General features: G+C 35.5%; 1 protein-coding gene and 1 non-coding gene across 10 annotated transcripts in view; both read left to right on the top strand.

Annotated features, from left to right (window-relative positions):
• LOC128855676 (mucin-2) overlaps window positions 1-27,355 on the top strand; it is a 261,729-nt gene that overhangs the window by 78,531 nt on the left and 155,843 nt on the right. For 8 of the 9 annotated variants that reach the window (XM_054090774.1, XM_054090785.1, XM_054090784.1 and 5 more), the window contains one exon: window positions 9,024-9,050. The gene's annotated coding sequence lies outside the window, so the exon portion shown is untranslated. The remainder of the gene's footprint in view (window positions 1-9,023; window positions 9,051-27,355) is intronic. The other variant, XM_054090773.1, reaches the window with a different exon arrangement.
• Trnas-gcu (transfer RNA serine (anticodon GCU)) lies at window positions 25,175-25,256 on the top strand. The gene has a single exon. It is a non-coding gene; the product is annotated as a tRNA-Ser (tRNA).

Below are 27,355 nucleotides of genomic sequence, written 5' to 3'. Positions count from 1 at the left end.
ACACCTCAAAAACAAGTGCGAGTGGAGGAGCTCTGTGATAAAAATTGTATTGTTACTGGAGATGAAAAATGTGCTCATCACATGCCTCAAATGCCCTGAAAGTAAGAAAGAGGCGCATATTCTCCTAAGAAATTTAAAGTCATTCCCTCCGCTGAAAAAATCGTGGTCCAAGTATTTTGGGATTGATTGAGTAAGGAAACTATTACGTAGTGCCCTACGCGACCACTTTCCATAATCTAAGGCAAGCAATTTAAGGGAAAATACGATGAAAATTGACTGCCGTTACGTTGCTACTCTACGGCAACGCTCCTCTCTCTACGTGCTCCAAAAATCGCTGTACGAGATTGTGGCTTCGAAGAAATCAATCATCCACCGTACGTACAGTCCAGAACTGGCCTCTCTTCAAATTTGAAAACAGATCGTTGTGAAAATAATTATTCTTACGATGAAGAGTTCGAGGCGGTAGTAAACGCACACTTTTCGGACAAGGAGGAAAGATATTTTTTAGAGAGCATTAACAATTTTCAATAGATGGGGGTTTTTTAAGAGCTTCAGAACTGAAATTGGTAATTTTTTTTCCTTGTTCACTCCTCTCGGGAGCATAGGGCCTCGAAAAAACTTGTCTTGCGTTGGATTTCGTGAATCTATTTGATTTCAGACAGGGTAGGTGATTAGCCTGCCGCTACCAGTCCTAAGTGGTGGAAATACCCAGTTGTCGTTGCTTAGGAACAACGCCTCCTTTACTGCTTGGAGCGCCATCTATGCTTCACAATTTTCTGCAAAAGGATCGCACAGATGGTTAAGGACTTCGCTAAATTTGGTGTGTCTGCGCTATTACCGCGGTTGCCTGCTTCCTCTTGCTGACGCCACTGATGCAATGTGTAACTGTGTGTTTTTCCTTGTTTGCCCTGACTATTGTGCGGTAGTAAGGGTGGAATGTGTAAGGTTTTGGGTTTGAGGAATGAGATTTTTTTTCCGAAACTGGAAAAGTAGGTAAATTTGGAAAAGTGCGAGGACCGTGCTTTACGTGGGGTTCGAACCCGCAACCTCAGGGATGGCAGACTAGTGCACTTACGCTAAATTGATAATACAACACAGAAATATTGTTGGAATGAAATTTTTGTATGCTATTATAATCTGGTAGATCCTTCCATGCCATTTATTTTTTTTAATATGAAATCTGGGGTATGAGTTCATGGTCCAATAAATCGATCATGTTGTATAGCGACTTGTTGAAAGCAAATATCGTTTGGAAACAAAAATTCTGTCAGAATGGCTCGATAGCGCTCCGTAGCTGTCAATCACCGTAACGGCAAACGGCAGCTCCTTCCTCATTTCCACTGATGATGATGCCGGGGTCTATGAACTTCGCGAAGAAATTTTTTTTTAAGTAAATTTCCACAATTTGAAAGCATTTTTCTAGAGGTAAACGATTCATTAAAACTTGCCAAGCCTTACTGAACAGAAATGTCGACGCAGTTTGCCATTCTCAGCTGTCAAACCATAGTTATCGGTATGCAGCTTAAAAGCACCCGATGTAGCAAGTGAATTGATGAGGGATTATATTGAAGAATAAAAATATCATATTGGGTAGTCGAAAAAGTCTTTTCATGTTTTGTCAATAGATGTAGTTGACGTCATCTATCACCAGTGCTACCAATCACATTGTGTCATATCATATGATGTTAGAAAGGTGACATTTAACCAAAAAATATTAAATTCGGAGAAGTTGAAAAAAAGTTATAGCTGTTCAAAAATGAGTGAAAATAATGAAGAAATTCGCTATATTTTGAAGTTTTTGTATAAAAAAGGGAAGAATGCCACGCAAGCCACCAATGAAATTTGTGAAGTTTACGGAGACGATGCTGTATCAGTTCGTGTAGCACAACAATGGTTCGGTCGCTTCCGTTCTGGAAATTTCGATATGAAAGATATACCTCGCTCCGGTCGACCTATCGTGGAAAAAGTCGATGAAATTATGGAAAAAGATTAACCAGGACCGTCACATAAGCTGGCATGACATCGCCAAGGCACTAAACATTCATCATCAAATGGTTTTAAACCATTTAAAAAAGGCTGGTTACAAAAAGAAGCTCGATGTTTGGGTACCACATGAATTGTCTGTGAAAAATTTAATGGACCGAATTAACATCTGCGATTCTTTGCTGAAACGAAATGAAATCGAACCATTTCTCAAGCGAATGGTAACAGGAGACGAAAAGTGGATCAAAAACGACAATAATGTGCGAAAAAGATCATGGTGCAAGGGTGGTGAATCTCAACAAATGGTCGCAAAGCCAGGATTCACGTCTCGAAAGGTTATGCTGTGTGTTTGGTGGGATTGGAAAGGAATCATCCACTATGAGCTGCTCCAGCCTGCTCGAATGATTGATTCTACATTTTACTGTCAACAACTGATGAGATTGAAGCAAGCAATCGAAAAAAAACGGTCAGAACTGATCAGCAGAAAGGGCGTCATCTTCCATCAGGACAACGCTAGGCCACACACATCTTTGATGACTCGGCAAAAACTGGGAGAGCTTGGCTGGGAAGTTTTGATGCATCCACCATATAGCCCCGACCTTGCACCATCGGACTACCATTTGTTTCGGTCAATGCAGAACTCCCTTAATAGAGTAAAGTGGGCTTCACGAGAAGCCTGTGAAAATTACTTGTCGCAGTTCTTCGCCGAGAAACCACAAAAGTTTTACACTGATGGAATAATGTCTCTAGAAGAAAAATAGCAAGAGGTGGTTGACCAAAATGGTACTTATTTGGTTTAATAAAGTTCAATATAAATATAATAAATATATATAAAGTTTGATTAGAAATAAGAAAAGTCTTTTTCGACAACCCAATATATTGAATTTAATTCGATTTGTTTTTCATATTAACACCGAGAATACTCTGAGCACCCCTCGTATGCATTATAAAGCATTAAAAAGCAATTTACTTGTAGTTGTTTATTTTTAGTTTTTTAAGTTTTCTTTTTATCTCGCAAATTCCACAACTTTTCTCTACTGTGCCAACGAACAACGTTGGCGTTTGCTGACGTCGGCAGTTTGCGCTTGTAGTTTCCTGTGCTTGTATGTGTACGAGTATATGAAGGCGCGCGCAAAGCTTAAAGCCAGGTGGTAGCTGGTAGCTCGTAGTTGGTAGCTGATGTTGGTAGGATGTCAACCGGAAATGACTGAAAGAATACACCGCACGCTAGACTACCTTGAACTATAAACGTGCGAGCGAATCTTTCCACGCGGCCGCTTGGCAAAACTTGTACTTAAAATGGCCACTCTTCTGATGCAGTTGCCACGGCTGTGGTGGTTGCGGCAACTATGGCTGCGGTGCTAACGATCACAATGCCAACAACATGGCGTGCCATGGGGTCTATATACCTCATAATGGCGATGATGATGATGGTGACGATGACGATGATGTTTATGGTAATGATAAATTTTGTAAATGCAGTGCAGTACAGCCATGGCGGCGTTACAATAGCTGAGCGTTGCATTTGCTGTGATTCTTTGGTTGTTTGGCGAGGTGCGAAAAGCGCCATAAATGTTTGCCGCTCCTCAGTCACGTCTCAGCTGACACGAAACGCATTGCTGTGATGCTACAGAAACTGGACTCTATTGTTATTGCCGCTGATTGCTGACTGGCTGGCTGCTACTTTCAGCTGTTGCAGATTGTGGCAGATTGCTGCATTCGCGGCATTATTATGATCGCACGTCCAGAATTTAATTTCAATATTTTCCCCCTATTTTTTTGTTTTTTTTTTTTTGTAATTTTACATTCATATTATTTCATATTAATTTTTTGTTTTGAATGGAAAATATTGCAAAAGTTTTGCCGCGCGCGTTGCTATATTGCTACTTTATATGCTCACGTGTATGTGCCTGTGTGTGTGTGTGTGGCTACGTGCGTGCGTGAATGCGTTCGCACATGAATGGGAAATGTTAATTTGCTCTGCACAATTTTCTATGCATAATTAACTCAGCGATGCGCACTTTGAATATATTCACACGCATATGTATGCATGTGTGTTTGTGTGTGTGTGTGTATGTATGCACGAAGTAGTGATAATTGACTGACTGATTGACTACTGGCTGACTACCAGTATACAGTTACACATACACACACACCCATGCACATATTTGCAGTTAGTTGCCCTGTAGCTTGGCAGTTAGTTTAGTTGAATGACTGCATGAATGAATGAGCGCGTCTTGCTTCCAGCAGTCAAACGCACACACATACACACACGTCAGGCATTCATATACGTACACACACACACACTTTTGCACCTGCCTTTTCAGTCATTTGAATGAATTTTAATTATTCTCATTATAATGTTGCAACAACATTTTGTTGCGTTAACACTTGATGACTTGCAGCAGCACCAGCAGCAGCAACAGCATTTTTTATGAATGACGTGAGCTATTTGCCATTTACAAAGCGCTTGACGCGTTGACGTTGACGCTGATTTTGACGTTTATGATGAGCGTTGAATTTATGGAAACATTTTCCTTCCTAACGAACTTTATTGGTGTCGTCGTCGTCGTCGACGTACTTGCATTCCTGTGCTTTGCCGCCCATTCAACTGTTTTCTTCGGTTTTAATTTTTTTTTTTGTGCTCGCCTCTGAGTTGCTAAATGAGTTGATTCACATATGATATATGCGACAGACATACATACATACACATATACATACATACATACATATATTTACATGTGCATATGTAAAGTTTACTTACATGCCTGCATATGTAAATTAAGTTTGTATGCATTCAAGCGCTTTTGCTTTGCAGCGGCTAAATGCATGCGTCAGCGCTGAATGTACTAATATTTTTTCTCAAATAAAAATTTATCTGTCAGGTAGTGTAAATATTATTCTGTAAACACATTTATGCAGTGCTCGCACTTTTATTTATTTAGTCATTATTTACGCAGGTATCAGCAGCTGTACAGGCGTAGATGTCAGAGTACCTGAGTAATCCTGATTTGCGGATACATATTTCTTTTTCACAATTTAATTGCTTCATTTCGTTTAAATTGTTGCGAAAATACGATACGAACTACACAAAGTAAAACAAAAAAATTCGAGAAAAAATTTTTTTTTAAATTAAATTTTACAAAAAAAATGTTTTTAAAATTAAACTGTGTTTATTTTTTAAATTATGTTTAAGGAAAAAATTAATTTAATTAAATTATGTTCAACTTTTTTTAATTAAAAAAATGCTTATATTTTATTTAAAAAATGTTTATTTTTTTTTAATTCATTTTTGTTTTTCATTCTATTTTTGACTTGCGAAAATACGATTAATAACAACGCGAAGTAAAAACAGAAAATCAAAAAACTTCAACAAATTGTTTTTTTGTATTTCATTTTTAATTATTGTAAAAAAAAAAAAACAATTTTAATTAAACTATGTTTAATTTTTGTTAATTAAAATAACTTTTATTTTTTTATTTAAAAAATTTAAAATTTTTAATATAAAAATGTAAAATTTGTTTAATTTAAATTTTTTTAATAAATTTTTTTTTTAATTAAAATTTTTAAATTTTTTTTAAACTCATTTTTATTTTTCATTCCATTTTTAACTTGAGTACTTTAAAATTATTAATCGAGCATTAAATACAGTAATTTGGTTATTTTATGACTGGTCGTAGGGATTTTTTTTATTAATAAAAAATAAAATAAGAAAGTGCGTGTAGCGTAGTGCACATAACAGAAGTGAAACTTTCAAGGCGGACAAGGAAAGAGGAAGAGACCCGAGAGAGAATGAGAGAGAGAGAGAGATAGAGAAGGAATATATATCTAAATAAATTCACAACATTTGCAGGGAATACAAATAGACAAAATTTACAAAAAAACGGAGAAGGGTCCACCGGTGTAGGTATACGCCGAACACAAACCGTGGCAACAACGCGCACTACTCCGAGCGTTTATTACCCGCACAAACTCAGCGATTCCAGGACCGCAGCAACGGCACGAATTACCGCAAGGCAATACCGATAAATCCCATTCCGGAATGGATAGCACTTTATAGTACGCACAAGCACTAGCCAGGAAACGGAAACAAGCGCCAAAAAGTAGGCATAAAAAAAAAACCCAAAAAAATTGGGACCACAAAACACATCAAACAGTAGGCACCAAAAATATATTTCCTACAAGTTTGCACCAACAAATAAGCGTCAAAAAGTAGGCAGTGTTATTTCTCTCTAGAAATTAGCAATCACAAGGAAAAACTCAGGAAAAATAGCCTAAACTGTGTCTCTCTCCTTTTCCTCTACGTTATATCTTTTTTCCTTCTCGCGGAACGAAAATGCCCAGAACGTTGCATGGGCTTGAAATTTTACTCTCCATTCTCGCTCGTCCATCGACGCCTAAGAAGTTTCACTTCAAAAATAAAAACATTAAAAAAAGAAATTTTATTAAAAAAAAAAAATCACTTAAAAAATTTTTTTGAATAAAAATAAAAAGAAATTTGTTTTGTGAATTAAAAAAAACAAAAATATAAAAATATAAAAAATTTAAGCAAACGTGTTTACTGCAGAGGGAACCACAGAATTTTGTTTGCCATAAGCGAATTTTACAGCTTATGACTCATTTCTTTAACCGTTTGAGACCTAAGCGATTTTCTTTAATACATACGAAAATTGCGAAGATATAGAGGATATAGTAGTAAATATGTTATTTTCAAGGTCATCCCCCATGTTATTCTCGTCTTCGTCGGAACTATCACTAAAAATGCGCATCCTCCGGGTAGTAAACACTCTAATTTCACTTAAACTCGAATCACTATCATAGTCCATTTCATTGTCGGAATCCGGTATCGTATCTTCCACGTCAGTAAATTCTTCACTACTAGACATGGTCAGGAATTATTTTCAAAATATCGATATTGAACGAAAAATAAAAATTGTTTTTAACGGTCTCAACTAATTTATACTTTTATATGACATAAATTTTTGATAATGCACAGTGGTGCAATCGTCGCTATAGCGACGCGCCGCAAATTTGGAGTAATTAGTTATCGTCGCTATATCGACGAATCGCACTCAAACGGTTAAGGTACCATACAATAAGTTTACCTCCTCTGAAACAAAAAGCCCTACGAAATCACAAGATCCACTTCTTCTTCTTTATGATTGGCGCGATAATCGCTTACGCAATTTTGGCCGAGTTTAACAAAGCGAGCCAGTCGTTCCTTTCTCGTGCTAACCGGTGCCAGTTGGACACACCAAGTGAGGCCAAGTTCTTATCCACCTAATCCTTTCAAGGCATGGCAGACCTTCTTTTTCCTCTGCTACCACCAGCTGGTATCGCATCGAATACTTTCAGAGCCGGAGCGTTTGTATCCATTCGGATGATATGACCCAGCCAACGTAGCCGCTGGATCTTTTTTCGATGCACTATGTCTATGTGTCGTAATGCTAATGCACCTCATTTTTTCATCGCCTGCGATATTCGATATTCAATATCATCGGGATACGCCAACAATTGTACGCTCCTATAAAAATTGTGCCTGAGTGATTAAGTTCTGCGGCTCGCACGATCTGTTCCGGCATCAGGTTGAAGAAGTCACATGACAGCGAGTCACCCCGTCTGAAACCTTATTTGGTATCAAACGGCTCGGAGATGCCCTTCCCAATTCGGGCGGCGCTCTCTGACAAATCCTTCTCGTGCTGTCGAATGCAGCTATGAAATCAACAAAAAGATGGTGTGTCTCGATTCTCCTGTCATGGGACTTTTTCAAGACTTGGGGTAATGTGAATATCTGATCGATTGTAGACTTTCCAGGTCTAATACGATAAGGTTAAATCAGTTGGTTGATGGTGGGCTTCAGCTTTTCACACAATACGCTCACTAGACCGTTATAGGCGATATTTAGGAGACTAATTCCGCGGTAATTGGCAGATATTGCAGGATCACCCTTCTTATGGATTGGGCAGAGTACACTTAAACTCCCATGGGCAGGTATGCTCTCATCCGACTATATTTTCCATAGAACCGGATGTATGCACTTTACCAGCTCCTCGTCACCATGTTTGAATAGCTCAGACGGCAGTCCGTCGGCTCCCGCGGCTTTATTGTTTTGTAGCCGCGTTATTGCTATTCACACTTTTTCATGGTCGGGTAGCGGAACGATAGTCCCATTGTCGACGATTGGGGATTGGAATCTTAACATTCTCTTTGACAAGATTTATACACTGGAGCTTTAAAATAAGCATACAAATTTTACGTGGAATACCGCGTAGATAGTTTTTTGGACATTAACATTTTATCTCTTGCGAAAGCCTCCGAACATGTGCTTTATATGGCAGAAAATAGTCAACATCGTAAGCAAAAAGAAAAAAAATTGTCAAAAATCAACGCGATGTTTGAGCGCCATCAAACTTTAACCTTATTATACTTAATAATATTAAAATTGAATGGGGTATAAAACTGCGTAAAAAGTTTCTGAATATTGAGTAAATTTTGTAGCTTTGATTTACTCTGTTTTTATGTTTTTAGTGATAAATTGATAAAAATAATATTTTAATAAATAATATTTATAATTTTTCTTGTTGGCTTTTTTGTGGTTTTAATTAATGTTTCTCTGTCTATGCTTTTAAAGTAATTAAAATATTGGAATCCATTAAAAAAGGAATTGACTTAAAGTCATCGATTTAAATATTAAAGGTATATTTCCTGTAAAATAGCCTTTCAAGGTACAAATTTAACATTTTTAGTTAGCTCTAAGATAAACTGGATCGAAGCACTGATCCATTTTTCAACCTTAAGAAGACACGCAAAGGATAAGCGTGTTGTCAATTGAGAGGGGGGTTCCGGTTTAGCAGCCAATAAATGTTTCGTAATATTAATCCTAGGATTAATAAAAAAAATGCGAAAAGGTTTCAGCGTAACAAACATTGTGAATATTATAATATAGAAAGAAGATTTTTTCTGTGTAGAGTATCCATTTATGTACATACTTATATACTATTTCAAGATTTTAATTCATAACTTTTTCTCTTTAATTTCAGAAGCAGTAACTCTTTCTAGAAAAGGTGGTGAGTTCAATATTTTTTATGTATAATTCAAATAAATTCTATACACAAAAAAAAATTAATTAGTTAATAAAATGATTAATATGTAAAATATATACGCGGGTGCTATTTTTTTTTTTTTTTTTTTTTTTTTTTTTTTTTTTTTTTTTTTTGGACTGGGTGTTTGTTGTCCGTGAGGATGAGGCGTTTTTCATAAATGGCCACTACAAAGGTCGTAACATGCATCAAGCGTTACAGCGAGCAGCATGCAGCGATCTGAAATGAAAAAGTAATATTTTTGGCTGCAAGAAAACCCAGATTATGTGGTCACCGCAGCCACAATCCATATGCTTTGACGCTGCATATCAGCCACTACTTTGGAGCTTCAGCACAAAAATATTAAATAAGTACACTTTTTAATCAACAGCACTCGCTACTAAGTAGGAAATGGCAAATCTCCAAGCTCATGTATGACAAAATATAAAAAAATGATTTACGTTTTGGGAGCTCCTTTTGTATGGATGTGCATGTACACATATGTACATATGTATGTGTGAGTGCCGTACTTTGAGTTATGTATCCTCCCATTTCATTTTATTATTGCAGCAAATGAGTGCATGGCAATATGCTGAGACTGCCCCAAATATATTTGACTGTATGCAGTGTATTTAGCATTGGATTTTTAAAATATTTATTTTGCGTTTGCTTTCCCGCCTGCAGCAGCCAAGTGACATATTTTGTGAAAAGCTAATGTCAAAATATAAATTCGTTCCATTAATATTTTGCATAATTTCAAAAATTTTGTATATTTTAGTTCTTTTTTTGTGTCATAAGAATTTATGTAAAAATTCACATACTTATTATGTATACGAGTATACTGATATTAGGGCTGTCCTTATTTGAAAATTTGAGGTCTTTGAATTTCGTGTAGTTTGGTAAAATTCTAGCTTTGCATGATAGACGTTTCGAAATGAAAGGATTTAAAAATTTTACTTTAATTGTATGTGCAATACCAAATTATAGTAAAGTTTTCATTATTTTTTAAACAACATTTCAACATTTTTTAAACAATGAGGGTTCGATTTCAAAAAAATACTAAAATGTTATAGTGAAAATAAAATTTTGCTTTACTAACAGATTAAAAAAACTTGTAAAATTTTTCATTATAAAATTTTTTTTTTTACTCTGTTAAAAAAATTCCAAATTTTCATTAAAAAAATTTTAAAATTTTCTATAAAAGAAATTCCTAAATTTTCATTAAAAAAATCATAAATTTTCATTAAACCAATTGTATTAATTATTATTTTTTTGAAATATTTCAAAATTATCATTTAAAAATATTTTTATAAATTATGAAAAAAAATTTGCTTTAAAAAAATTCATAAATTTAAAAGTGTTAGTCCGATTTCAATAAAATACTACTTTGTTATAGTGAAGATAAAGTTTTTTCAGATTACTAAAAATTTGAAAATTTTCATTAAAATTTTTTTTTCTTAAAAAAAATTATACATTTTCATAACACTTTAAAAAAATTCGTAAATTTCTATTACTAAATACTTATTTAAAAAGTATCAAAATTTTATTAAAAAAAAATTTTACTATAAAAAAAAGTTAATAAAAAGACTTTTATAAAAAAAAAAAAATTATTAACAAAATTTTAAGTTTAAAAAAAAAATTCATCAATATTAAAAAAATATTATATAAATTATCATTAAAAAAATTCTTTAAAAAATTCAAAAAATTTTAAAGTGTTGGGCCGATTTCAATAAAATACTATAATGCTATAGTGAAAATAAAGTTTTACTTAACTAACAGAACACTAATTACTTTTTTAAAAAATTTAAAAATTTTCAATAAGAGATGTTTATTAAAAAATTTAATAAGAGATTTTCATAAAAAAATTTTTCATTATAAAAAAAAAAATTTCCTTTAAAATAATTCGTAAATTTTTATCACTAAATACTTTTTTAAAAAGTATCAAAATTTTTATAAAAAAAGTTTTATGAAAACAAAAATTTATTAAAAAAAAATTTAATAAAAAAAAAATTATTAAAAAAAAAAATTTTATTAAAAAACATTTAAGTTTAAAAAAAAAATCAATATTAAAAAAATATTGTATAAATTATCATTAAAAAAGTCTTTAAAAAATTCAAAAAATTCTTAAGTGTTCGGCCGATTTCAATAAAATACTATTAGGTGGAGAAGGCTGGTGCTTCGCTAGAGCACTAATTTTTTACTGATCTTCGCAAAAAGCGTTTTTAAAAAGTATAATTTATCCTAAAAATAAGCAAAAGAATTTTTAGTAATGAATTATAGTTTTTTATCCAAAATTTTTTCATTTCATTTCCTGTTATAGTTAAGCCTTCAAATCTTCGCAAGAATCAAAAAAGAATCGACAAGAATCAAAAAAGGTGGAAATAGGAAGCAGGGGCTTTGGATTAGTGGATAACGACCAATAGTGGCTAAATACGTTCGTATTAACCGCTTCAGGCTACCAATGAATTTCATTAGGTGTGTAATATTTAAACCCGCAATATTCGCAGGTGTAGGAAAAAAGTTAAAGCCCAGATGTCTAAAGCTTTGCCCTACGAGAGAGCAGGGCAACTGAGAAGAAGGTACTAAGATGATTCCACCTCGTCCTCCAGGCAGCTTCTGCAGCGAGGACTTGCAGCAATCACAAGTCTCACCGTATGGACATCTAGCGCACAATGTCCGGTAAGGATACCTATCAAGCTTGAGAGTCGCGGCTTTTATAGCCTTAGAAGTTCTTTCGAGCGCCCCCGATCTAGCCGTGGTCAGAAGGATCTCGCGACTTTGCACGTTTACGCACTAGCCCAACGCTTGCTGAGTTGACGCGGGGTCCATCTAGGCCCAGGAGTAGACCACAAGTTCATAAGGGAGCCCTAATCCTCTCGTTTCGCGATGAAACTGGCTCCGGGATCTGCTGTCTAGCCAGCTCATCGGTCCAGCAGTTTCCCTCTATGCCGCTATGACCGGGAGCCCAAATGAGCCTAATATCGGAAGTATTCCGATGTAATCGAGAGAGAAGTCAGGCATTCCACGACCTACTATTTCAATTGCCTAAACAATGAGCCCAAGACTTTAATTGCCGCTTGCCGGTCGGAGTAGATATTTATATCCCTTACAGTAATTACAGAAGTAAGCAACCAATCTACTGTTTCCTTACCTCCGCTTGGAAAATACTGCTGTGGTCTGGAAGCCTAAGTTTGAGCATGAGGAGGAGCTCTTCGCAAAATACTCCCCCACCAACTCTTCCGTCCAACTTCGAGCCATCCGTAAACATATTTGCCATGCCCTGCCTGCCTCCAAATGTTGTAAACCTGTCCACCCCTCCCTTGAGGACTGTGAGTGGAAAAAGTCCCGCTTGGACCTAGCGTTGTTGAAACCGGCTCCGGGGTTCCCTGCGAGGTCAGCTCATCAGAGAGGGGTAATCGTGATGCAAAATTGAAAAAAATGCATATCCCTTTTTGTAAAATAACTGCTGCTTCTTCTGCTGAGACGTTTTCCTGTTGTGTTTTATGTGTATGCCGACTACTTGTCCGGGTTTTAATGTGGGCAACTGTAGATCTACGTTTGTATGTAAAATTCTGCATGCATTCATTAAGCAAACACATTAAGAATACTTTGTGTGGCTTTAAATTTGTGCAAACATTTTTATATTTTTCAATTTATCTAATGGCTGCAGAAAACAAGCATAAATTGTTATGAATTCATTTTCCATAAGGACTTATTTATGTAATATCACTCGAATATAAATATAAATTTGTTGATTGCATATTTCTTTTTTGTTTTTACTACCGATTTGCATATTAAGTGCATTTAAATTAAAAAATTCTTTGGCATAAAATCCATTCAAAGGCACTCAATTTCGATTGAAAAATTATGGCAGTAAAATCATAAATTAATTCTTTATTGGCTTTCTTTCTACGAATTGGCGTTGTAAATGTTAACGATTTTCACTACTTGGCGATTGCAGTGTAAAGGGGATGCGTTGCAGCAACGTTTCACAGTGTGGCTAAGTGTGGTGCTTCAACGCTAAAAGTCGCAGTAAGTTGAGCAATGCACTCCACGTCGAAAATCGTTATAAATCAGCGCACGAAAATCTTCATGAGTTAATTCCATCTTTTGAGCGAGCGATGAATTTTTCAACTCACTGAAAATAGAACAAATAAAGCCCGTAAGTGAAAATGTTGCATGTAAATGTATGCTAAAAAATTCCAAACTTTTCGCTAAAAATATCGAATTATAGTTCTTCAAAAGTAGAGTTGCAAAGGCGCAAAATGGAAAAGGCAACCCTTTTATGAGGTGCGTTAATAGATCCAAAGTGGCGCTCATTCCGACAATCATAAAAATATTTGTGGGCACCAAATTCTCTTGCCACAAATCAAATTAAAATTTTTCTACCCCCTTCGCACAAGTTTCTATCTACTTAATTACGCGTACACTCACACAAATATCTATAAATTAGGCAAATATGTGCTTTAATTAGATTCTGCCCAATATAGTAAATTAATTAATTATGTTTAGCTGTGCTATGCCACATACACAGTATGTTCAATAAATAACTTTCCTGATAACTTTTCAGACGTAGAATAAAACACGTATCATACTGTGTTTGAAAGTTATTTTTTATTCAAAATAGTCTCCATTTAAGGCCGGCGGGCCAATTAAAAGGTCAAAAAAATCGATTTTTTTTTTCCTGGAATCAATAGCTTAGATATTCAAGAACATGAGACACAAATTTTCAGAGTTAAATTCCAAGTATTTGCAGAGCTACAGAGCCGAGCGTAGTGCGGCGTCGAGCAACCGAGCGCTTATTGTTGTAGTTTGAAGCGCGTTTTCTCGGCTTTTCATTTTCACGATTTTACCTAATTTATGTACACGATTGCAAAAAAACTAAACGAGCTATCCATTTCATTCAAAATGCGTTATCTTCAGTATTGTTTTCTCTTCTATGTGAACTAAAAAAAACATCCAAAAACTTTTTTTAAGCGACTTTTTTACCCAGTTGAAGAGTTTTTTTTTCCTTGAAAACCCACTTTTTTTCTACCTTCTACCTTTTTTTCTCCCAATTTTCTTAGTTCACATCGAAGATAATTACATCAAAATTAATAATTTTTTTTTTTTTTTTGTTTTCAGATGAAAATTGCAAGTTGTATCTTGTACAGAAGTTGGATACTTCAGTGGCAAGGCGCTCTGGGAATCTATTGATAACTCGGCTTACAATATATTGTTGGAGATTGTACAAATTGTTTTTTTTTAGTTCAAATATATATTAAACTATCCCCAAAACTTCATTTGGCTAATTGTTTTTTTTTCTCATCCTACAACGCTTCGCGAAAACTATTGAATTTAGGACATCTAATTGGCCCGCCGGCCTTAACTCGATACAACGTTCAGAACGATCAACCAATTTCTGCATGGACTTTTTTATGTCATCTAAGGAAATGTTCTTTAATACCTGTGTCACGGCTGCTTGAATGGCTGGAATATCATCATAAAACGCACCTTTCATGGCAGTTTTCAATTTAGGGAACAGAAAATAGCCGCATGGTGATAGATCAGGAGAATACCGAGGGTGGTCGATGACACAAATATGTTTTTGCATCAAAAATTCACGAACATTTTAGGTTTTGTGAGGTGGTGCATTATCATGCAATAAAAACAGCTGTTTCCCCTCTGGATATTCAGTTCTTACACGAACAATTCTTGACCACAAACGATGTAAAACTTGTAAATAGTATTCTCCATTAATAGTTTGACCTTCTGCAACAAATTCCTTGTATACAATACCCTTGGAATCGTAAAACGTGATCAACATTGTTTTGATTCTTGACTTCTAAATACGCAATTTCTTTGCTTTTGGCTCCCCTTTCGTCTTCCATTCTGCAGATTGACGCTTAGTTTCAAGGTCATATTTGAAGCACCATGTTTCGTCACCAGTTATGATCGAGTCAAGAAAATCTAGATCGTTTTCAGCTGTTGAAATGATGTCTTTACAATGCTCTACACGAGCGATTTTTTGATCTTCATTTAATTGGTGTGGAACAAAGCGTGCACAAACCTTTCTTATACTCAAATTGTCAGTTAAAATTTTCCAAATAGTACCAGTAGATGAATTTAATTTTTCAGCCAACATTCTTACAGTGAAATTTCCGTCAACAGCAATGATTTCGCGGACGTTTTCCACCAATTCAGCACGATTGATTACTTGCTTCTGGACGACCAGGTCTTTCATCATCATTCAAATCTTCACGACCAATTTTAAATCGTTTAAACCAATTATATACATACATTTGAACCAGTTAAACAGTCATCACCATAAACTTTTTGCATCAATTCGTACGTCTCACTAAATGTTTTTCCAAGTTTAACACAGAATTTAATATTTGCTCTTTGCCCATTGTATAATATTTTTGCGACACAAGCACGAAACATACTGTCAATAAAAGGCGCGTAACTTTTTAACCTGTCAGACGATTTACATGAAGTTGGCTGCGGTTGAAAGCTGACGCTTGTACCTTTTCAATATGATCAAAGTTTAATAGATAGCTCTACGTGTTCCATGATTTAAATAAAAAGTTCTGTTATTTATTGAACATACTGTGTATGTTGTGCAAAATTTCTACAGTTGCCGGAGGCCTCAATCCTTTTCGTGTAGTTTCATTCATTTTTTTTGTGCGACGCGCTCATGCGATTGAAATTTGCTGTAAATTTTTGGTTTATGAAACTATTTTAAATGGCATTAATTAATGTGACGCTGAAGGCAGCTTGCTGATTTCCTTTTGTCAGCTATTTATTTATTTTTTCTTTTTGTATCTGTGTTTTCGGTTGTTTTGCTGCTCTTTCTAGTTGTGTATGTCACTGTGTGTGTGTCAGTGTGTGTGTGATTTTGTACACTATTTCATTATAACTATAAATTTGTTTTATTTAAAAGGTTTAATTGCTTGCATTGGTGCCAATTTATTTAGCTTTGCATTTCCGCTCTCTGAGGCAGCTGGCACAACACTTGCCATATTCAAATCTGCGCCTACGTACAGACATTTGGAAGTGTTTATAATACATAGAAACATGCAAACGCCTCTATACATATACACATATTAGAGACATACATACGTAAATATTTGAAAATATGAAACTACAGTATTCGTCCAGCGAATTAGGAACGACGAGAAAATTTTACAAGCTCTAACTTCGGGTAGTATTGGATATGGGAATAAGTTTGCGTCCTTTCTTAGCCAAAGTTACGAATTATTTAAACAATGAAATAATACACGATATTATGTGAGTTTATATTATTATGCTAGCGGACCCGACAGACTTCGTTCTGTCAAATAGATTTTGAATGTGGCTGTATATATTTCGACCTTAAGACGTTTTTACTCTGCTGACCCTCACACACCGCCCTATCATCATGGTGACGGTTCCGTTAAGGAGAATTAAAGAAAAGGGTCAGCTCGGGTGACCTAAGTGTCTTCGCTGCCACGAACTTTGGTCACCCTTTTGGGGCCCACTAAAAACCCCGACTGGGATGTTTGCCAGAGGGCTTCAAACTAAGAGGGGAACTTAAGGTGTAAACCTGATTGAAAAATAATCTAAAGGGATAGTGGAAACCTAAGGGTGACTAATATTTATAACGTGGGTGCTTCAATGACAAAACATAGAGATAATTTATTATTTATTATTATTTTAATTAACATAGGGTTAATAACCGATATAAATAATAAAGAATAATGAAATAAAACGTATATAAGTATTTTCATCGTTTTGGTATTCTTAAAATATGTTTGGATTTGTTGAAATTATTCCTTAAATCGTTCTGAAACTAAAATAAAAGAAAGAATATTATCACTTTTGTAAGAACGCATTAGATCCTCCAACGCAAACACGCAATATATGTATGGGAAAAAGAAAAGCGCTGTTTTAGGATTTTCCCGGAAATTATTCGAATTTTTCTCGCCGTAAAAACCATCCTTGGAGTTCAAGGAGCATTTTAAAAAAGAATTGTTAAGATTGGTCCATGCGTTGTTGAGTTATGCGCTTACCAACACATTTTGCGATTCATTTTTATATTATAGATCGTGTTGGAAGCTACAACTTTACTCCATATTTCAGGCAGCTTACGGATCCGTCTGAGGAAAAATTCGACTTCTTTGGACTTCATGGATTCATTGAGCCAGTTTGCGATGCTCAAACTTTTTTTGCTCTCGTAACAAGTGAACCGCTCTCCAATAAGGGCTGGCTGCATTGATCGGAACAGATGGTAATCCGAAGTTGCAATGTCTGGGGAATACGGTGGATGGGGAAAGATTCCCCAATTCAGCCCCTCTAAATATTTCTGGAACGATTAAGTAACGTGTGGCCTGGCGTTGTCATGCAGCAAAATCAGTTTGTCATGTCTACCATCCCATTCCGACCGCTTTTCTTTGAGAGCTCGATTCAAACGCATTAGCTGCAGTCGGTAATGATCGCCAGTGATGGTTTCAGATGGTTTAACGAGTTCATAATAGATGACTCGCTTCTGATCCCACCAGAGGCACAACAAAATCTTTTCTTTTTTTGCCGTTCAAGAAGCGGTGATGTGGTGACGTGTGGGACCAATCGTCTCTCGATATCACTCTCCTACGATTGATGGGGCTCCCAGTTACATGGTTTCTGGACCATTCCCATCGCGTGCAAACGTTTACCGACAGTTGATCTGTCAACATCTCAACATCCAACTCTTTAGACATATCATCAAGGGTTCGACATGCGTATTCATCCAATAATTGTTGTAGGATAATTTTTATTTGTTGGTAGCTGACCACCATTCGGAAGGGCCCAGGTTAGAATCTCCGGGCATGAATCGTCAAATTAAGGAAAACGTTTTTTTTTCTATAGCGGTCGCCCCTCGGCCGGCAATGGCAAACCTCCGAGTGTATTTCCGCCATACAATACCATTGTAATTCATAAAACCAAGAGCATTGCTTCCATTTTTGACTGAACACGACTTGGTTTTTTTTGTTCTTGGTTCATTCGAGGCTCTCCATTCACTTGCCTGATGTCTGAATTGCATGCCTCATAAACCCAGGTCGCGTCTCTTAGAATTTGGTGATATCAACATGGTCCCTTGCATGAAATTCAGGTTCTTTGGAACCAACTTTGCAGCAACACGGCAGAAAGAGAAACCCATAAACAATGCTCAAGTCCTCTGCCTCTATTCAAATTCTCTGATGGTTAATCTGCGGTTATTAATCAACATTTTTTTCACTTGATTGATGTTTTCATCAGTTTTCGGCCTGCCACTACTTTCGTCATCCTCGATGGACTCATGACCTCTTCAACTGCAACTCAATCAAACAGCAAAGATACTTGATAAAACGTATGCTAAGGACACCAGACTTCACGCCAAACTATGCAATTTTGCTGGAAACCGCAGCTGAAGAAATCCACTTTTATATAAGGTGAAGCCCAAAATAAACAAAACTGAGCTAAAATGGAAACGACAGGAGCTTTGTTCTGATACTCGTAGCTTCGAGTTTATTTATTCAAAATAGTCTCCTCTTTTCGAAAGAGTGTTTCAGTTCATTGACTGGAATCCGTAATGCCCTTTAGGATGCCGGTACAAGCCCTCTATGGACGCAAAACGTTTTCCTTTCATAGCCAAATGTAATTTTCCGTAGAGGTAGAAGTCACAGGGAGCCATATCAGGCGAATACGGTGAGAGATTAATGGTTAAAACGCGATTTCTAGTCAAAAAATCAGTCACAAGAGTGGATCGATGAGATGGTGCATTATCGTGCTTACTGCTTCGCGGTATGCACTGCGAATTCGACAAATGCGATGCAACAAACGCTTCAAAACGCCAAGATAGAAAATTACATTGACGGGTTGGCCTTTTGGCACGTAAAAACAAATGAGCATCTACTTGATTTTCGACTTCTCTAAATACGATTTTTTGTGTAGTGCCTCGCCTGGGGCCTTCCATTCGGCACTTTGGCGCTTAGTTTCAGGTTCATGACCACGTTTCATCACCAGTTCCAATGTTGTAAAGGAAGTTCTGGTATTTTCTCGTGCACAGACCTTTCGTAAGCCCAAATGATCAGTTAAAATGCGATAAATCGATGTTTTGGAGATATTCAACTCCGCTTCCATGAATTTCAATGATGATTTCGGTTCATTTTTGATAAATTTACGAACAATTTAGGTGAAGTTTTCGGTGATTACTGATTTTGGGCCCGTATGTTCATTTTCATTTACATTTGTATGTCCTCACAACCATCTCTGAAACGTGTAAACCACTCATGAATTCTGGCACGAGATTGACAATCATCGCCATAAACTTTTTTCATCAATTCAAATGTTTCGTTAAATCTTTTACCGATTTTAAAACACAATTTGATATTAACTCTTTTTGTTCAAAACTCGTTCTTGTTCCGATGACATACGGCACTTTAGACGCAATCAGCTCTCTTCCACTGAACTGAATGTCACCAAACTTTCACTGGAAGTCAGCTAGGGATATAACTTCCAACGCACTAACTCATTAAAAAGATGGCGCTATCAAGAACCCTTTTATGAGACCAGTATTGTTTATTTTGGACTTCACCTTGTATGTAACCAAATGAAAGCAATTGCTTTCTACGAGCTAAAGCTTTGCTCAATTTTGTGTATCCTACGGGCAAAGCAAAAGGCCCCCGATAACGTCGGTTAGTGCTGGCACCATAAAACTAATAGCGTTTTTTATTTACGTAAAATATTGCATTTACTCTGTTACACGCCGGGTTCATAGGGTTGCGTGCCATTTGCTCAAAATACTGTGCTGTAACTATGAAAAAGTGCTAAATTTTCTACCTTAAAAAAAATGTGGGTGTGAGCGTCGACCAGCTGATTTTAATTTTTCTGTGTGTACCTACTTACTTATTTAGGTGGCCATAACAACCCGTTACCGAGTTACGGCTGACCTCACTAGCTCTCTCCAGGCGCCTCTGCTCCGCGCGCGCCTTCTCCAATTCTGTACACCAAGCGAGCATAGGGTTTCCTCCACCTGGTCTTTTCACCGGAGCAATGGTCTTCCTCTGCGTCGGCTCCCTTGGACTTCGCCCTCGAACACCTTCTTTGCTGGAGCTTCTTCAACCATACGCACGACATGCCCTAGCCAACGCAGACGTTGGATGGCGATGCGTTGAACTACGTCAATGTCGGCGTAGAGCTCATACAGCTCGTGGTTCATTATTGAACTGTAGTCTTCGCCAACGCGCACAGGACTGAAGATCTTTCGAAGAACTTTTCTCTCGAACACCCCAAGAGCGGCTGCATCGCTTTGTGACACTACCCATGTCTCTGCGCCATAAAGCAACACGGGCATGATGAGCGTCTTGTAAAGTATTAGTTTGGTCATGCAAGAGAGGGCTCGACTACTCAATTGCTTACTTAGCCCATAGTAACACCTATTAGCAAGAGTGATTCTCCGTTTGATCTCCAGGCTGATATCGTTGTTGCTGTTAACGGCGGTGCCTAGATAAATAAATTCTGGTACAACTTCGAAAGTATAGTTGTCCGCAATGACGGGCGTTCCTGCACGCCGTGTGTTCCGCGTTGTAGTCAGCATATACTTCGTTTTACCCTCGTTCACCGCCAGATTCTTTCGTGATGATTCCTTTTCGATAGCAGAAAACGCAGCGGTGACATCTCGCTTACAGAGGCCGATAATGTCAATGTCATCGGCGTACGCAAGGAGCTGGGCACATTTGTAGAAAATAGTGCCATTACGATGAGCACCTGCTTTTCGGAACACCCCTTCCATCACGAAGTTGAAGAGGTTGCATGAGAGTGGATCGCTTTGTCTGAAACCTCAAACGGTACTGAATGGCGCGGAGATGTTATTTCCTACCTTGACGGAGCTGGTTGTGTTGCTCATTCTGCAAAGCCATATGAGCTTCGCTGGTATACCGAACTCAGACATGGTGGCGTACAGGCAATCCCTTATCGGGCTATCGAACGCAGCTTTATAGTTGACAAAGAAATGATGGGTGTCGTCTTTTCCAGGATTTGACGTAGTGTGAAAATCTGGTCGATGGTGGACTTACCACGTCTGAAGCCGCACTGATAAGGCCCGATCAGTGTGTTGGCAAACGGCTTAAGTCTTTCACATAGGACGCTAGACAGGACCTTGTAAGCGATGGTTAGAAGACTGATGCCCCGGTAGTTGGTGCAGATCGTCGTGTCACCCTTCTTTAGTACAGGACAAAAAATACTGAGATTACAATCGTCGGGCATGCTTTCTGCTAGCCATATTTTGCATATGAGCTGATGCATGCTCACTATCAGCACATCGCTGCCAGTCTTGAACAATTCAGCGGGCAAGCCGGCAGCGCCAGCCGCTTTGTTATTCTTGAGCCGCTGAATGGCAACTCTGACTTCGTCATGACTGGGTGGTGGAACGTCCAAATTATCGTCAATTGGCGGTATCGGGTCATCTTCTACTGGATCGGAATTGTGTGCGTCATCGCCAGCAAGTAAATTGCAGAAGTGTTCCCCCCATATGCCCAGTGTGGGCTGTGTACCTCAACATTTGGATCAGTTTTGACATTTTTTGCTTCTTTTATTTTTGAATGTTAATTTTTCTTCTTTATGAAAGTATGGCTCATTGTCTACCATATAAATCTTCCAAATTTATATAATAATTAGAAAAATTCGAAAAACTTTCCATCACAGTTCAACAATTTAATTAAAATTTCTAGAACAAATTTTTGGTATGCATATAAAGTGCAAACTTGAAGCTGTTAAAACATTTCGTTGATTTAACAATTTTTTTTAGCTAACGGTATTATGCACATTTGTCCATATAAAAAAATATTTTATATCTACATGCAATAACGGTAAATATTAAGTATGTCGAATAGAACTTTTTATTTGTATTCCCGCGGACATCAGTCTTTATTGCAGCACTCAGCTTAACCGAGCTGAAAATATTGCATTTTAAACTTAATAAAATCACAGTTGAAAAACTTACATACCTATGTATGTATGTATGTATGCATATCTGTATATGCATAAGTATTTATTCGAAATCGTATTCTGTGTAATTTATATGCCCATTGCTGTATCTGCTTTCAAAAAACGAAAAATGTGTGTGGGCTGTGTGTGAGTGGTGGTGGCAGCCGAGGTGCAAACTTGTTTTTTTAGGTACACAATTTCCGCCTAGTGGAATTCATTTTATGTTTAAAAAAATTAAATAAAAAAAGTTGAAAATGGGGTTTAAAAAATTTGTTTTCACTGTCGGCATTCACGCATTGTGGCCTTAAATTATTTAATCATATAAAATACGAAATTTAATTATTGATTTCGTTAGTGTCACTGAGATTTTTAAATGAATTTTTTCGAACAATTGTCGCTTTGTTTGCAATGTGCAAAAATCTACATACATACACACAAATGCGCATACATACATAATTACTAAATTCATATTTAATCAGTTGCTTAGATAAGCAAACATTTTAGCTCGTTTATTCAATTGTTTTTTGTTTTTTTTTTGGTGTAACACTATGCGCCATAATCAAGGTTTTTGCAACATAGCATGGTTTCGGCAATGGGTTCTGGTGGAGGGCGCGAAAAAAAGATAATCGCGGATCGGAGGTTTGAAAGTTTGGATTTTTTGTTTATGGTTTCCTTCTTATTGCTTTTTTTTTGAGTTTTTTCTTTTTTTGTTGGTTTTTTTCTTTTTCTTTTGGTTTTTTTCTTATTTTTGTTTTTGGTTTTTTTATAAGTGTTTTTTTTTTTTGGTTTTTTCCTGTTTTTTTTTGTTTTGTTTTTTTTTGTTTCTTTTTTTTTTGTTTTTTTTTTGTTTTTTTTTTAATTTTTTTTCTTTTGGGAGGAGTCTAAGTTTTCACACTTTCTGTCTGAACACTTTTGTTATGCAATGTAGGTATTTAGCAGTTCTATAGAAAAAGCAGTGGTTAACGTTTTGGTGGAATATTTTAAACCTCTAACTCCAAAATAGATTTCTTTGGTTTTTTTCTTATTTTTTTGTTGGTTGTTTTCTTTGGTTTTTTTCTTATTTTTGTTTGTGGTTTTTTTTAAGTTTTTTTTTTGGGGTTTTTTTCCTGTTTTTTTTTTGTTTCTGTTTTTTGTTTCTTTTCTTTGTTTTGTGTTTCTTTTTTGTTTTTTTTTTTGTTTGTTTTTTGTTTTTTTTTTGTTTTTTTTTGTTTTTTTTTAATTTTTTTTCATTTGAGAGGAAACAAAGTTTTCACCCTTTCTGTCAGAACACTTTTGGCTTGCAATGTATTTAGCAGTTCTATGGAAAAAACAGTGGTTAACGTTTTGGTGGAATATTTTAACGCTCTAGCTCCAAAATAGGTGGCTCTTTTTTATGGGAAAGGGCAAAAATTACTCAAAATTTATAGGTCTAACGGTTAAAAATGCATTAGAAAAATATGTATCTCTTAAAAATAGTTATCCTTAATACACAAAAGCTCACAATTGAATTTACAACACCAAAAACAAGCAAAAACAGAAAATATGTAAAAATATACAAAGTGGCGCAAAATTAATCACCTATCGGAAAATTCACCAAAGTTAAAAAGCTAAAAGAGAAAATATGTACGAATATGCAAGGTGGCACAAAATTAATCACTCCATCGGAAAATTCACCAAAGTTCACAATTCAACTAGCAACACCAGAAACAAGTAAAAACAAAAAAATAGGTGCAAATATACAAGGTGGCGCAAAATTAATCACCCTATCGGAAGATTCATCAAAGTTCAAAAATCAACCTACAACACCAGAAATAAGTAAAAACACAAAATATGTGCAAATATACAAGGTGGCGCAGAACTAATCACCCTATCGGAAGATTCATCAAAGTTCAAAATTCAACTTATAACACCAGAAATGAGTAAAAACAGAAAATGTGGGCATATAGACAAGGCCAATAGACCTCAACCCAAGCAGCCATAGCTTAGATATTCGTTGTAATTGAGTTTTAACTATAAGTACAACTTTCTCAATAAAAAAAAATCATTCAGTAGAAGGGTCTGTTATGTTCCTTTTGTGAGAAAGGTCAAAAAATGCTCATAACAGAGAGCTATAACGGGTTAAACTGTACAAAAAGCCTGGGAGCTTAAACATTTTCTTTATGAATTGTATTTGCAATTTGCCATGATTCTCAAACTTACTATCGCCATAGTATCACCATACCTGCGCCGCCGCATAACTTTGGACAGCTCGACGGACTGACTGAAACATTTTTCATTTCACAACGAATTTTATTTACTTGTTTTATCAAAAAAGTTATTATTTGTGAAGTTTAAGCTTGATATTCCGGCGTTATTTTTTTTTTCCATTATTGCGGATTTGGCTAGGTTGACCTCCATGTTCCATTTTTCATAGTAGACCTTTAGATTATTTATAATTTTTTGAAGTGTATTTACTTCATCTGCAAAAGGACTATATCATCGGCATAGAAAAGCAGCCTCTTATATTCAGATCGTCAACTTTGAAATCATCACCCAAATCTTCATGCAAGTAATTTAAATATAGCGCAAAAAGTAAAGGAGACATAAGACACCCTTGCTTTAGCCCAGAAAAGGCTTCAAATTCATCTGACTAATCTTCCCCTGTCTATATCTTGTCTCTTGAAATACCTGTCAAATGAAGTTAACAAATTCGGAAAACATCCCCATGAAGTACTACAACAAATCTCTTCAAACAGCAAAGCTCAAGTTTCAATTTAACTACCAGAAATAAGTCAAAACGGAAAATGTGCACTTTAACAAACATACATTGAAACCAACTTTTTCAATACACACTAACGAACTTAACTCTTACACATTTTCCCTTTTGCCCATTTTTTTTTTGTTGTGTGTTGTACAGTGTAATTTTCTCTCTTCTAGTGGATAGTATTCTTTTTAACATTGTTGCTGTGTTTTAGCATTTCTATTTTTGTACATACTATTGCTTTGCAACTTTTTAATGTTGACTGATGTTCTGTCTTTTCCGTTATGCGCTTTGCTTTGTTTATTCTTTGATAGTCACTTTTTTTTAATTTGATATTCTCCCTTGACAATGAAAGCAGCAGCAGTGGCGGCGGCGGCAGCAGCGTCAGATATTCGTAATAGTTACGTGTGTACGCTAGTGTGGCAACAGTGACGAGGTGGCCGAGAGGTTAAGGCGTTGGACTGCTAATCCAATGTGCTCTGCACGCGTGGGTTCGAATCCCATCCTCGTCGCAAAGAATTTTTTTTCTTCCGTGCATAAGCAGTTCATTATTGGAGTATTTTTATTTCTTCGATTTTATTCAAGAAATTATTTAAGTCGAAGGCTAAACTGATTAGCAACTGTTAACTCACACATATTTTAAAGCGGCAAATAAATAGTAATTTTTTTTAATAAATAATCGTTTTTTTTAATAAATAATTTATTTTTTTTTAATAAATAATATACATATATTTTTTTTAATAAATAATAAAATAATTAAAAAATAATCGTAATAATCTTTTTTTAATAAATAATAAAATCTTTTTTTAGTAAATAATACATTTTTTATTCTTTAATAAATAATAATAATTTTTTTAATAAATAATAATTTTTTTTGGTAAATAATAATCTTTTTTAATAAATAATTTATTTAATAAATAATAACTTTTTTAATTTTAATTAATTATTTTAATAAATAATATTAATTTTTTAATAAACAATAATATTTTTTTTAATAAATAATACATTTTGTTTATTTTTTAATAAATATAATAATCATTTTTTTTAAATAAATTATTTTTTTAATAAATAAAAATTATGTTTTTGTAATAAATAATAATCAGTTTGTTATAAATAATAATATTTTTCTTAATAAATAATCTCTTTTTTTATAACTATTTTTTTTAACAAAAAAAAAAAATTTTTTTTTAATAAATAAATTTTTTTTTAATAACTAATAATTTTTTTAATAAATAATACTTTTTTTAATATTTTTACTTATTGATATACGTTTGTATTCAATTTGTGACATGCGTTTTGATATTGTCTCACAAATGGAAGGGCTTACAGTTCAAGCCGACTCCGAATGGCAGATAATTTTTTATGAGGAACTTTGTTACGGTAGAAATACACTCGGGTGTTTTCCAAGCCTGCCGAGGGGCGACCGCTATTAGAAAAAACTTTTTCTTCATTTCGGTGTTTCACAGCGATTCGAACCAACGTCCACGGCGGCCCGCTCGCTGGAGTCAGCTAAAAATTCCGAGCGCTGATAGATCCTGCAGCATTTGGTTTTGCCAACGAAGATGTGGCCTTCCTCGTCTGTCACCAAAGGGGGGAGCGCTTTACCGAAGCTTATTTAGATCGTACATTGGAGTGTTTTTGTTTTTTTACATGACGGATTCCAGACCCGCCGCAAAACCTTTAAAGCATAGTGGCTCGCTGCACACATTAATTCATTGCGGACGACTGCCTGTAGTTTATATAGGGAACGCGACGTGGAGGCAGTGTGTGTACGTGAAACGAGAAAGCAACAAAGATCGTTTGTGGCATTTGCCATGTTAAATGTAATAGCGCATTCTGCTTAGTATTTCAGCTTGGGGATCCAAAAAATTAAAAATTAAAAAAAAAAAACTTCCTTTCCCTTTAATGTTTCATGCCTATAGTGGGCTTCGAACACGCATTCTATCGATTGGGAGCTGCGCACAAACCCATTTAGCTACCGCGACGGAGCTGATAAACATTCAATCGAAACAATGCAGAATTGAAAATCCACAATGGCGGCTGTACTGAAGCGAGTATGCAAATATGCTTGTTTCTTTCTTTTTAGTAATAGTGAAAATCGTTAGGTTAGGAATAATGCATTTATTTTTAGGGCCACTGATTACGAATCTGTAATTCGACTTTTGAAAATGGCGTATGCAAAACTTCGCATGATTTTGTTATCATTTTTTTTTTCTTTTCTTTTTTTTGGTGAATTGAATGCATTGCTGGTGACTATGAATCTGAAGTCCGATTTTCCAAATTCAAAATGAAAATTCCACTTTTAAAATTCAAACTGCGGACAATTTTGTTAATTTTTTTATTAATATTTTTTTTTAATTGAATGGATTGGCTGAAAAATTGTTGCCCAAAGGTTTTCGACGCTGGTGACTATGAATCTGATTTACCAAATTTAAAACGAAAATTCCCCTTTTAAAAATTTAAATTGGCGGACGATTTGTTTTTTTTTTTAATTCATCGAATTGGCTTAAAACTTGTTGCGTTAAGATTTCCATGCTCGCTGATTACGAATTTGAAATTAAATTTTCATAATTGTTCAAACTGGCGGATCCAATGGAATATCTGACGAACT

Source organism: Anastrepha ludens, chromosome 2 (assembly GCF_028408465.1).
Source record: "Anastrepha ludens isolate Willacy chromosome 2, idAnaLude1.1, whole genome shotgun sequence".
Classification (NCBI taxonomy): domain Eukaryota; kingdom Metazoa; phylum Arthropoda; class Insecta; order Diptera; family Tephritidae; genus Anastrepha; species Anastrepha ludens.
The sequence above is the reverse complement of the archived record's forward strand: the minus strand, read 5'-3'. Positions and strand labels throughout refer to the sequence as shown.